Source organism: Cervus elaphus, chromosome 18 (genome assembly GCF_910594005.1).
Source record: "Cervus elaphus chromosome 18, mCerEla1.1, whole genome shotgun sequence".
NCBI classification, from domain to species: domain Eukaryota; kingdom Metazoa; phylum Chordata; class Mammalia; order Artiodactyla; family Cervidae; genus Cervus; species Cervus elaphus.
The window spans coordinates 21,575,292-21,589,462 of NC_057832.1; positions in this window are offsets into that span (position 1 = coordinate 21,575,292).

Here is a 14,171-nt window from a genome sequence, read left to right on the forward strand (position 1 = left end):
AAAAGGTGGAAGCATTGTCATATATACAGTTCATATCTAATAAAACCAACTTTTTTTATTAGTTCTACTCTTAAGAATAATTTATTGCATTGAACTTTGAATGGAATAACTTAATGTATAACATTTGAGTGCAATAGTAGACAAGCCACATCCAAAGATAACTGGATGAACTGATGAACCTGTTGAATTCGAGGCTGAGTATGTCAAGGTGAGGACTTTATGTTGATGTACTGAGGTGGAGTTACTCTTCCTGATACTTACTGGCCTAAAGTTTCCATTCCCACTGGAGATGACTTGTAGGTTGGGATAATAGGGATAAATCAGCAGCCCTAGAGGCAGGCCTCACCCTTGGGTAACATCCACCCCGATCTGTTGGAGGTATTAAAAGTGTGGTTCATCTTCCTAGAGTGTTATCTTACTTGAAATGTTGAAGAAATAATCACTTCTTTTACCTTCACTCTCAAACATCTATACTGTGAAAATGGAAAATATACTTGAACTTAAACATGGAACTAAGAAAGGAAATCTCTTTGTGTGTATCCCTAACTTCCCCCAGGTGCCTGTGGTTATCCCCTGCGCCACTGGGGAGGAAGTGTTTGGGAATGGAGAGCATGTGCTCTCGTATCAGATTGGGATTCAAACTCACCTCAGCTTCTCATTGATGGTGTCATTTGGGGAAAGTTGTATAAAGGCTCTGAGATGTAATTTACTTATATTAAAAAAGACACTACTATTTGCCTCCAGAGTTGTCACAAATTAGAGAGGGATAGGGAAAACTATGGGCTTCCCCTGGAGCTCAGTGGTAAAGAATCCACCTGCCAATGTAAGAGATGTGGGTTCAATCCCTAGGTCAGGAAGATCCCCTGGAGAAGGGCTACTCACTCCAATATTCTTGCCTGGAGAATCCCATGCACAGAGGAGCCTGGTGGGCTACAGTCCAAGGGGTCACAAAGAGCTGGACATGCTGAGTGACTAAATAACCACAAAAGGAAAACCATGCCTACCTAGATGTTTTCTTTCCTCTCTCTGTTCTTACCCCTAAATTACGGGAAGTCTTTTAGGTATAAGTTGAAAGGAGGAAGAATAGGAGACCAGAGTGTTTTGTCATAGATTTGGACTCAGGTTTGCTTCTCAGGAGTCAATTTCTTCACGATGCTTATTTCCTTATGATGTCGTCACACAGGCTGGGAAGAGGCTGACCCTAAGAACAAGCCCCTGTCTCCTCAATTCAGTGAAGCTAAGAGCGATGTTGAATAGGAAGGTGATCCTGAGGTGCAACCTGAGTGAAGTGGGCCTGAACGGTGCTGGCTTGGGAAGCCGTCTCTAAGCCGTGGAAATGGACCATCTTCCTCCCCAGTGGCTCATGTGGAAAGGTGTCCCCAAGCTGGGAGTTTGTAGTTCGGGGGCTATTTAAGAGTAACTTATTCAATGATACCTTTGTTTTATACCATTTTTACAAATATGGAATCTCTATTAAGGGTTATTCACTGAATGCAAAGCAAAACCAAAGATACCAAAATGAGACAAGATCCTCAGATTACTGTTTATTTAATTCTTCCTTCATCCACCAATACCTAACACTCACCTCATACCAGGCACTGGGAATATCAAGTGAAAAGATCAGTGCTTGCCCCTGGGAATATATATTCTATCTAAGATTGTATATATCAAGTCATTCACTTTAAAAAGTCATGTGGAATCCATATTCTCTGTATTCATTTTTATTAATGAATTTATTCAGCTGGTAAAGAATCCACCTGCAATGTGGAAGACCTGGATTCGATCCCTGAGTTGGGAAGATCCCCTGAAGAAGGGAACAGCTACCCACTCCAGTACTCTGGCCTGGAGAATTCCATGGACTGTATAGTCCATGGAGTTGCAGAGTCGGACACGACTGTGTAACTTTCACTTCACTTGCACTTCACTTTTATTAATGTTTTATTAAAAACATTGTCAACCTTTTTTTTTTTCATATCCTACTTTGTCAAAAGCCCAGGGACTCCTCTGGCATGGATTTTAAAAAATAAAATGTATTTAAAAATTTTATATGTGCATATACACGGGGCTTCCCAGGTGGCACTAGTGGCAAAGAACCTGCCTACCAATGCAGAAGGCATAAGAGACTTGGGTTCGATCCCTGGGTTGTGAAGATACCCCGGAGGAGGGCATGACAACCCACTGCCTGGAGAATCCCATGGACAGAGGAGGCCGGCGGGTTCTCTGGGTCTCAAAGTCCACGGGGTCGCGAAGAGCTGGACATGTCTGAAGTGACTTAGCTCATATATAATCTTTGACTTGATTCTAAACTCACTGAATCAGAATTTCTGCTCCTACAGCCCCGGAAGCTGCTGTTTAACAGATTCTCAGTGTGATCTTAGGTAATTAAAAATTGAGAAGTATAGTGAACTCTCTTTCTGAACATCCTCCTTTATCGTAAGACAGATGACACCGACGACTTTCAAAGCAAAAGCAGGAAAGATCACATCTGGCAGGAAATTTCCAAACACAGTCTTTCTAAGCATGTGTTGGTGCATAAACGGATTTGTTTTGACTGATTTTATCAGTGAGGCCAATCCACGCAACAGACGTGTCAATCAAAAAGTCATCTCCTTTTGTTGTGCTTTAACATTCACCAGCCCCGGGCTTGTCACAGACAAAGGTTACCTGATTACATTACTGTCTCAGGCAGTTGGGTGGCCTCTTCGGGAGCCACAGCAGAGAGACATCCATCAGAGGGCTTTTCAGCAGTTAGGTCAGTGCTTAATGAAAGCGTCAGTGGTTTTCACTGAAAGTTTATCTTGATTCCTGTTAACGCTCTTGATAATAAACTTCACGCACTCTCTCTCTCTCAGTTAATGGTCTTTTTACATTTTGGAGCCTGGCAGGCTACAGTCCATGGGGTCGCAAAGTCGGACTCGACTTAGCCACAAACGATCACCACCACCACCATATTTTGGAGTGGGCAGAGGTAATCAAGTCTAGGAGGACCAAGTGCGCTTTTTTAGGGGTGAGGTGGGAAGGATCTAGAAGCCTTGTTTCTTTACATTTGAAAGGTGCACAGGAAATCATAGGGAAACTGGAGTGTGGTGGTATTTACAGCATGGCTGTCCAAACAGAGAGGTTCAGACCCACTCTCACACTTAACCAGGCTATTTTGGGCAACTTTGTTAAGCATGGCTAAGCCATAGTTTTCTCATATGTAAAAGGGAGAAAATAATCATTAACACTTATTGACTGTCTATTATGTACTAGGTCCATTCCTGAGCATTTGACACGTATTCTTTAATTTAGTCCTCACAATGATGCTGCAGTGGAGATGCTAATATAATCTTATTTTACAGATGATGTATTTGGGGAACAGAAAACAACTTCATAGAGTTTTTGAGATACTATTTGGAATGCTTAGCATAGAGCTTGATACTTATAAATGCCAAGTAAAGATTGTTATTAATGTGAATTTATTAGCTTAACCTTGTTTTTCCTTTTTAAGCCCTCTCCAACAGTTATTCCAAAATTCACAGCCTCTTTGGTCTGGACCCTTGCATCAGGCAGTGAGTTAGGATGTACTGATCAAATGAAAAATACATTGAGCTTCTAGCATTTGTTCCAGGAGAGAATATTCTTATTTCTCCAGTATGTGATTCTGATTCATGATACTGGGCAGGACCACCAAGGAGAGCTTTAATCCAATATATTACTAATCAGTCATTTTGATGACTTCCAAGAGGCATCCGCTATATCATCAAAAAAGCAAGAGAGTTCCAGAAAAAACATCTATTTCTGCTTTATTGACTATGCCAAAGCCTTTGACTATGTGTATCACAATAAACTGGAAAATTCTGAAAGAAATGGGAATACAAGACCACCTGACCTGCCTCTTGAGAAATCTGTATGCAGGTCAGGAAGCAACAGTTAGAACTGGACATGGAACAACAGACTGGTTCCAAATAGGAAAAGGAGTACGTCAAGGCTGTATGTTGTCACCCTGCTTATTTAACTTATATGCAGAGTACATCATGAGAAGTGCTGGGTTGGAGGAAGCACAAGCTGGAACCAAGATTTCCGGGAGAAATATCAATAACCTCAGATATGCAGATGACACCACCTTTATGGTAGAAAGTGAAGAAGAGCTAAAGAGCCTCTTGATGAAAGAGGAGAGTGAAAAAGTTGGCTTAAAACTCAACATTCAGAAAACTAAGATCATGGCATCTGGTCCCATCGCTTCATGGCAAATAGATGGGGAAACAGTGGAAACAATGGCTGACTTTATTTTTCTGGGCTCCAGAATCACTGCAGATGGTGATTGCTGCCATAAAATTAAAAGATGCTTGCTCCTTGGAAGAAAAACTATGACCAACCTAGACAGCATATTAAAAAGCAGACATTACTTTGCTGACAAAGGTCCATCTAGTTAAAGCTATGGTTTTTCCAGTGGTCACGTATGGATGTGAGAATTGGACTATAAAGAAAGCTGAGCACTGAAGAATTGATCCTTTTGAACTGTGGTGTTGGAGAAAACTTTTGAGAGTCCCTCAGACTGCAAGGAGATTCAACCAGTCCATCCTAAAGGAGATCAGCCCTGAATATTCATAGGGCTTTCCCTGGTGGCTCAGATGATAAAGCATCTGCCTGCAGTGCAGGAGACCTGGGTTCAGTACCTAGGTTGTGAAGATCCCCTGGAGAAGGAAATGGCAGCCCATTTGAGTTCCCATGCCTGGAAAATCCCATGGACAGAGGAGCCTGGAAGTCTACAATCCATGGGGTCACTAAGAGTTGGTCACGACTGATTGACTTCACTTCTCACTTTCTTTCATTCATTGGCAGGACTGATGCCGAAACTGAAACTCCAATACTTTGGCCACCCGATGTGAAGAACTGACTCCTTGGAAAAGACCCTGATGCTGGGGAAGATTGAAGGCAGGAGAAGGGGATGACAAAGGTTGAGATGGTTGGATGGCAGCATCGACTCAATGGACGTGAGTTTGAGTAAGCTACGGAAGTTGGGGATGGACTGTGAAGCCTGGCATGCTGCAGTCCATGGGGCTGCAAAGACTCAGACACGACTGAGTGACTGAACAGAACTGAAGGGGCACCTAGCAGGTGCTTTGGCTCCATCGATGCACTTTTGGACAGTTGATCCAAATGTGAGTTCCTTGTTTGGTTGTCCTCAGAAGGGCAGAGCAGGAGGCAGTGTAGTGCAGAAAAAGAGCCAAGTCTCTGTCAGGTACTGGGGAGACGAGACAGAGCTGGATCTGAATCCTGATCCCTTTACTCACCCAAGAGTTCTGTGATCTGTGGTCTGGGACAAGCTGGTTCAAGTATTCAACCAGAAATACCTCATAGGACGATTTGGTGGCATTAGTGGTAAAGAATCTGCCTGCTAATGCAGGAGATGCAAGAAACATGGGTTTGATCCCTGGGTTGGGAAGATCCCCTGGAGAAGGAAATGGCAACCCACTCCAGTATTCTTGCCTGGAGAGTCCCATGGACAGAGGAGCCTGGTGGGCAACAGTCCAAAGGATCACAAAGAGTCGGACATGACTGAGGACACCAACAGCAGACAAAACAAGGGAAAGTATAGAAAGCTCCTAGTGCACTGTCTGCCATAGTGCCAGGGCTCAATAAGTACAACTACAGGATAAGGATGGCTTTGGTTACTAAGACCAACCCATCAGCAATGTTCAGATACCCTAGAGAGGATAAATAGCTTAATCCAATGGCTGGGCAGTCATCACAGGCAGAGATTACAGAGGATGAGCTCTAGTCAGGCTAGTGTATGACTGAGTAGCATACAGGAACTTCTTTCATGGAACCAGTAAATGGTGAGGCTTTTGGGTATGGGGAAGCAGGGGCTGTATCTAAAGAAAACACAAATTCCAATTTTCTTTGAAAACATGATACAATATGCTAGGTGCCTTGGTGGAGAGTGGGTTTTTTTTTAAATAATTTACTTCTATCTATTTTTGGTTGTGTTTGGTCTTCTTTCTACACACAGACTTTCTCTAGCTGCAGTGAGTGGGGGCTACTCTCTAATTGCTATGCACAGGCTTCTCATCACGGTGGTTTCTCTTTTTGCAAAGCATAAGCTCCAGAGCACCGGCTCAGTAGTTGTGGCACACAGGCTTAGTTGCTCCGTGGTATATGGATCTTCCCAGACCAGGGATTGAACCTGCGTCCCCTGCAATGGCAGGTGGATTTTTATCCACCATACCCCCAGGGAAGTCCAGTTGAGAGTATTTTTGAGGGTATCTACACAGAAAAGTGAGTTTTTTTCAGAATGGAAATGGAATGGAGGCTGTGTTTGCCAAGATGGTAGGAACTTGCTTTCATCCTCTGGAGGTCTCCTAGGGGTACTGTCAAGACCGCCAGTGTTGTGTCTGCATACTTCCGGAGGAGCTGGACCCTTGAACAAAGGTTCTTAGTGATGGTCTGCTACAAAACAGCAGAGCAGCCAGAACTAAATGGGCCTCCTGGCTTCTACGGTGGATTTTTCAGTGGTAACCAGTGTGGACCGACAACCTAAGATGCCTTCCTGATATTTCCAAGTTTTCTACAGTTAACACTCACCCATGGTTCAATCAAAGATGCTTCTAAAACCATGGGGAAAGGAGGTCCTAAGATTGCCTCCAGTTGGATTCTCTGCCAACTTGGTGAGATGTGGGATGCACAAAAAATAAAGTTTCTTACATGCCCAATTATAGAGTAAGATTAATATTTGCTATATATGTCAGGCAGACGGTTTTTGAGATCCCTTGATGACATCATGGGGAGATTAAACAAAGTAAATGCTTCGCTATTTAGAGTTCCTTCTCTCTTCACAGAAAGCTCCACTGAGTCTCATCAGACAGTAAGGACCTACGTGCTTCTGCTTGAAATTCAGGATGTAGGACTGGTTTGTATCAATACCTCGAGTTCAGTAGATTACAAACTTGAGCATGCATCAGAATCACCTGGAGAGCTTATTATAACAAAGGTTGCTAGGCTTCTCTCCTAGAGTTCCTAATCCAGTAAAGTCTAATGCTGCCAGAGAATTTTCATTTCTAACAAGTTCCCAGGTGACATTGAGTCCACTCTGAAAACCACACCTATAGAAGGCAACCTAACAGATGCTGGGTTTGGATTTTCTTTCAAGCCAATTTTTAGAGGAAATGCCTTTCTTATGTAGCATGAATTTATATTCTTGCTTTAGAACCTTGTCTTCTATTCCCACTGTCTGTATGCTCCACCAAGTCCAATTGTACAAGTTGATTTCTGGAAATTTCTATTTTTAATGCCCATTTTTCACATCAGGGATTGTGAGAGCACTGGATAAAATTATGGCACTATTCTCTCACATTTGAATGCTTCAGGTTTTTTTTTTTTTTTTCTTGTAAATTTTACTGTTAGAGGAAACTCTGAACTCGTCTCTTTAGTAACCATACGTATTCTGCATTGAACTTATGATTTCTAGGGTTCTAATCAGGGTGAGAAAGCAGAGATTGAAATTTGTGAGATATATACACATATATCATCCCACCATTTTATTTTTTTCAAGTACAACCTACCCAAGTCTCTTATCTGAGTGGGTTTTAAAAAGCCATTTTGTGTGACAAATTGTATCCAATTTTTTCTTGCACCCTGTAGATATTTTTTCATGGACTGATGAACAGAGTATAGAATCTGTTATAGAAATTAAATAGTGTAGTGGGTCAAAGCTTGGGCTTTGCTGACAGATATTCCTCGGTTCAGATTTCAGTTCTGTTCCTTCATAAATAAGGGGTGACCTCGGGCAAGTCAATTTTTCCTCTTTGAGCCTCAGTTTTTTCACCAGGTAACAGAGATCGTGCCTGCACTTTGGGTTGCTGTGAGGGTTGACTAGATGATGTTAATAATAAGCATTCTAAATAGAATCTATGATTATTTCTTACAGATGATCCTTTTCCCAAACCTTTTAGCCCCCTCTGCAACTCAACTTTATAGGTTATAAAGACAAATTTCAGTGGAAAATTAGAGAAAAAATTTTTATTTGCCTATACTGGGTATTACAAGAAGGGGCTGTTAACAAACTACATAGTTTCACTGGTTATGATAAAGTAGATGTGTTTGCTTAGTGTTCACTCTTGTTTCACTGTTTACCTGAATCAGTATTATCTAAAATAATTCACATGGTTCAAATAAACATCAGAAGACTGGAAAGCACCTTTCCCAACCACATAGATCATGCTGCGTTAACATCAATACACTGGATTAGCATCAATACACATGAAACCATTTGGACAACATCTCTTGCTGCTAACAGACTATTCATGGTACACAAGCATTTGCAGTTTAGATTAAACAAACCTGGCAAATATATATATATTTAATATATATATTATATATATTATATATATATAATATTATATATATAATATTATTATTATATATATATAATTATTATATATAATATTTATATATATATATAAAATTTATATATATTAAATATATATATATATAAATGCAATGAAATAGTTTGTGTCAAGATTTAACAGCTTTTGTCTTCTAAATGCAGTTCATAACTTTATCCTTCTCAGGCTTTAGTTCTGTGTCACACGAACCTAAGTGAAGATGGGGCATAGCAAACAAAAGAAAGACCCTGGTTCACTTGAGACAAAACCAGATGTGTGTGCTGGGAGGGGCAAAAAATGAAATTGATTGGCAGGGTGTGGGGCACTGAATTAAAGAAAGTGAATGAAACAGGTGAAGAGGGAACAAGAAACGAAGAGCTCAGACATCCTGCTCAGCAGGCTGACTCTCTCCTGGGTGCCAACTGCTTCTCCATCTGTGAGCCCTTCTTCTCAAGAGATAGGGGTCCCTCCCCCTAGTCTGGCTCAGGTCAAGAACTTACGTATTGTCGGGAGAGAGCAGGGAACTTTGATTGACAGTTCCACCTGTGCTGCATACAATTTGTGGTGGTCGGGGGCAACCTCTCCACCCACCCTCCTGCCCCTGAGACTGAAATAGCCTGCTTGTTGTTACACATGTAAAAGGAATGGATGCTGAAAAGTGTAACTTAGCTACTACAAAAAACACAAATAAATTTATTCGTTTACATTTGTTCATTTAACGTGAAAGAAAGAAATGACATAGGCTTAGAATAACAGCTAAAAGCATCTTAAAAATACAGCTCTACCTCCCCCCCGCCCCCAGCTTACCCAAATTCTTAAGTTAGCATGCTATGTTCATTGAATTATCTGAAAGTTAGTATTTGATGTAAATATCCAAGACGGCAAGATAAAACTCATTAAAAGGAGTAATGTTCGCTTGAAAAGTTCATTTATTTGCATCCAATGCAGTGGCTATTTTGGCATTCACTTTTAATAGCAGCAGTAATAAAAACTTTGGCAATCCTGTTAATTTATTGAAGGCTATCTGATAGCTAGTAAATATTCAATACAGACCCATATATTTTAATCCACTTTCCATAAGTACTTTACCTAACAGTTTTTCTCTCATGTAATCAATTTAATATTTTTAATGCTTAATATTTTAATTAGTCTTCAATTTGGAGAGATGGACTAGGAATTTAAGCTTAAGATACAAAATTTTATATACAAGCTGAAGAAAAAGTTAAAAATCTGTAAACTTCTTAGGAAATGGAAAATTATTCTAAAATATATGCCATATACTTTATATTAAATGAACACTGAATCATAAATGGTTCTTCTTTCAAATCTTTAATATTCAGCAATTAATCCCTCCTTAATATCCTTTGGCATTAAATTTAATTGACCTTAGTTGTGTCAATTAGAAGCACTTGTATTATTTATGAGTTTTTTATGAATTGTCTTTATCAGGTCTTTAGAACTTCAGGCCACTTGCTTATTCATCACCTTCTTCATCAAATCCTCACCTTAAAATATGGGGATTTTTGAAAGTTTCTAATACAGTAAAACATCTACCGATCTCTGTATTTTCATGAAAGCAGCAAACATGTTCTGTAAAGGACCAGATAGTAAATACTTTAGGCTTTGTAGGCTACATGCTATCTCTGTCACCTCTTCTTTTTTAATAACCTTTTAAAATGTAAAAACTCTTCTGGGCTGAAAGGCTGTACAAAAGCAGGCTGCAGATTACATTTGGTGCATGGCCTTCGTTTTCCAACTTCTGTAACACATCCTTTCATTTTATGAAACATTTTACATACAAAAGGCTATAAGATATGTTTGTAAGCTTAAATAATAATTTCATAAACTAATATTTGCACTTAATTCAAGAAGTAGAATGTCATAACCAAGGCCTCAAAAACTCCTTATTTGCCACTTGTAGAATTAATAGCATCTTCGGGCCTTCATTCATTTTTTATCTTTTCAGGAAATTTTTTAGCTGAATTCCTTTTCTAATTTAGCCAGCTCGTCAAAAAGTATTTATTAAAGATATTTTGTGTTCCAAGCATTCTTCTAGACTCCCAAGGAACATATATTGTGTGATGAAGATAAATATTGCATACATAAAGAAATAACACAAATTTAAATACTATCTGAGGGTAGAGAATGGTGGTACTTAAAGATGACATGATGAGTGTTAGGCCATATTTTTAACTTAGTGCCATGAGACTTACTGATGGATTAAGCAGGCAATCTCTATGAGAGAGAAATCTCAAGGATGAGGAAAATTTTCCTGAGAAGTTGAGTAGGTAGTGAAGACATTTTATACAATAAGGAAGACTTTAAGAGGGGCAGATTTTATAGCAAGACTCAGTAGTTATATTGGGGCCATGTGAAATTTCATACTTCTTAAGATACCCCAGTGGAAATTTCAGTAGACACTTGGATATTCAAGGTTGGGGCCACAGAGCTGGATGACGTCACCAATAGAAATAGTAGATAATAAAAGTAGGTAAGGAGAAAACAAGGATATAGGAGCAAGCCCTGGAGGACTGAAACAACTAGAAACTTACTGGAAGAGAAAGAGTAAAAAGGAGATGGTGAGACATGCCAAGTCATGTCAGGTAAAATTCTCAATGCTGGTGAGGAGATCCTGCAAACTTAAAGAAGAAATGGAAGAGTGGTCAACCAAGATTAAAAAACGAAAACAAGAACAGAAACAAAAAACTCTTCAGAGGCTGAGAAAACTGAACACCTTGATTTTAGTAAGATTATTTTATGATCTTGATAATAGCATTCTGGAAGAATGATCAGGGTAAAAACCAATGACCTGGTTGGAATGAACTGAGCAGAATGGCAGATGCACCCTTCAGAGGAGTTTGCAGTGAAGGGAGCCAAGAAATTAGGTGCTAGCTGAAGGGAACGTGGTTTTTTTTTTTTTTTTTTCTTTTTTCAAAATCAGTGATATGAAGTGAGTTTATATACAATTTAAAACCAAAATAGTCCAAGAAATGTCTTAGTGATATTGCCCTAACTCTGTGCCAGTTATCTGAAACTGCATGATAAAGTACTCCAAATCTTACTGGTATAAAGCAAGCATTTATTATGCTCATAGACTTTGTGGGTTGCAAGTTTGGATACAGCACAGTCAGGTAAGTTTGTGTATACTCTACAATAGAGATTCGCAAGTGTTTTCTGTAAAGGGGCAAATATTAACAGTAAATATTCTAGGCTTTGCAAATCCAATAGTCACTGTCACAGCAACTCAACTCAGCCATTAGAGCACTGAAACAGCCACAGATAATATGTAAAAGAAAGAGGATGGCTGCATTCCAATAAAACTTTACTTTAAAAAAATTAGGTGTGAGCTGGACTTAGCCAACAGGTCCTAGGTTGTAGACACCTGGCCTGACATGTCTGAGGCCTCATCTGGAAGACAGGACTTGGGGTTGGAGGTGGAGACTTGCCAGCTGGGGCAGGAACGCTGCAGCTCCTCCAGCATTTCTTTCCATTTTGGTAGTCTTTCCACAGAATCTCTCAAAAATGGCAGCTTCAGGTTAGTGACACTCTTAAAATGGCAGTTCAGGGCTTGAAAATGAGCATTCCAGGAAAAAAATGGGAGTATCTGACAAAACATGGTCCACTGGAGAAAGAAACTGCAAACCACTTCAGTATTCTTGGGTTGAGAACCCCATGAACAGCATGAAAAGGCAAAAAGATAGGACACTGAAAGATGAACTCCCCGGGTTGGTAGTTGCCCAACATGCTACTGGAGATCAGTGGAGAAATAACTCCAGAAAGAATGAAGAGACAGAGCCAAAGCTAAAACAATACCCAGTTATGGATGTGACTGGTGATGGAAGTAAAGTCCAATGCTGTAAAGAGCAATACTGCATAGGAACCTGGAAAGTTAGGTCCATGAATCAAGACAAATTGGAAGTGGTCAAACAGGAGATGGCAAGAGTAAACATTGACATTCTAGGAATCAGTGAACCAAAATGGACTGGAATGGGTGAATTTAATTCATATGACCATTATATCTACTACTGTGGGCAAGAATCCCTTAGAAGAAATGAAGTAGCCATCACAGTCAACGGAAGAGTCGGAAATGCAGTACTTGGATGCAGTCTCAAAAATGACAGAATGATCCCTGTTTGTTTCCAATGAAAACCATTCAATATCACAGTAATCCAAGTCTATGCCCCAACCAGTAATGCTGAAGAAGCTGAAGTTGAACAGTTCTATGAAGACCTACAAGATCTTCTAGAACTAACACCCAAAAAAGATGTCCTTTTCATCATAGGGGACTGGAATGCAGAAGTAGGAAGTTAAGAGATACCTGGAGTAACAGGCAAATTTGGCCTTGGAGTACAAAATAAAGCAGGGCAAAGGCTAACAGAATTTTCCCAAGAGAATGCACTGGTCATAGTAAACACCCTCTTCCAACAACACAAGAGAAGATTCTACACATGGACATCACCAGATGGTCAATACTGAAACCAGATAGATTATATTCTTGGCAGCCAAAGATGGAGAAACTCTATACAGTCAGCAAAAACAAGACCGGGAGCTGACTGTGGCTCAGATAATGAACTCCTTACTGCCAAATTCAGACTTAAATTGAAGAAAGTAGGGAAACCCATTAGGCCATTCAGGTATGACCTAAATCAAATCCCTTACGATTATACAGTGGAAGTGACAAATAGATTCAAGGGATTCAATCTGATAGAGTGCTTGAAGAACTATGGATGGAGGTTTGTGACATTGTACAGAAGACAGGGAGCAAGACCATCCCAAAGAAAAAGAAATGCAAAGAAGCAAAATGGTTGTCTGAGGAGGCCTTAGAAATAGCTTTGAAAAGAAGAGAAGTGAAAAGCAAAGGAGAAAAGGAAAGATATACCCATTTGAATGCAGAGTTCCAAAGAATAGCAAGGAAAGATATGAAAGCCTTCCTCAGTGATCAGTGCAAAGAAATAGAAGAAAACAATAGAATGGGAAAGACTAGAGATCTCGCCAAGAAAATTAGAGATACCAAGGGAATTTTTCATGCAAATATGGGCACAGTAAAAGACAGAAATGATATGGACCTAACAGAAGCAGAAGATATTAAAAAGAGATGGGAAGAATACACAGAAAGTGCTGCATTCAATTTGCCAGCAAATCTGGAAAACTCAGCAGTGGCCACAGGACTGGAAAAGGTCAGTTTTCTTTCCAATCCCAAAGAAAGACAATGCCAAAAAATGTTCAAACTACCACACAATTGCACTCATCTCACACACTAGCAAATAAATGCTCAAAATTCTTCAAGCAAGGCTTCAACAGTACATGAACTGCGAACCTCCAGACGTTCAAGCTGAATTTAGAAAAGGCAGAGGAGCCAGAGATCAAATTGCCCACATCTGTTGGATCATCGAAAAAGCAAGAGAGTTCCAGAAAAACATCTACTTCTGCTTTATTGACTAGGCCAAAACCTTTGACTGTGTAGATCACAATAAACTGTGGAAAATTCTTCAAGAGATGGGAATACCAGACCACCTGGCCTGCCTCCTGTGAAATCTGTATCTAGATCAACAGTTAGAACTGGACGTGGAACAGCAAACTGGTTCCAAATTGGGAAAGGAGTACGTCAAGGCTGTATCTTGTCACCCTGCTTATTTAACTTATATGCAGAGTACATCACAAGAAATGCGAGACTGGATGAAGCAGTAGCTGGAATAAAGATTGCTGGGGGAAATATCAATAACCTCAGATATGCAGAGGACACCACTCTTATGGCAGAAAGCAAAGAACTAAAGAGCTTCTTGATGAAAGTGAAAGAGGAGAGTG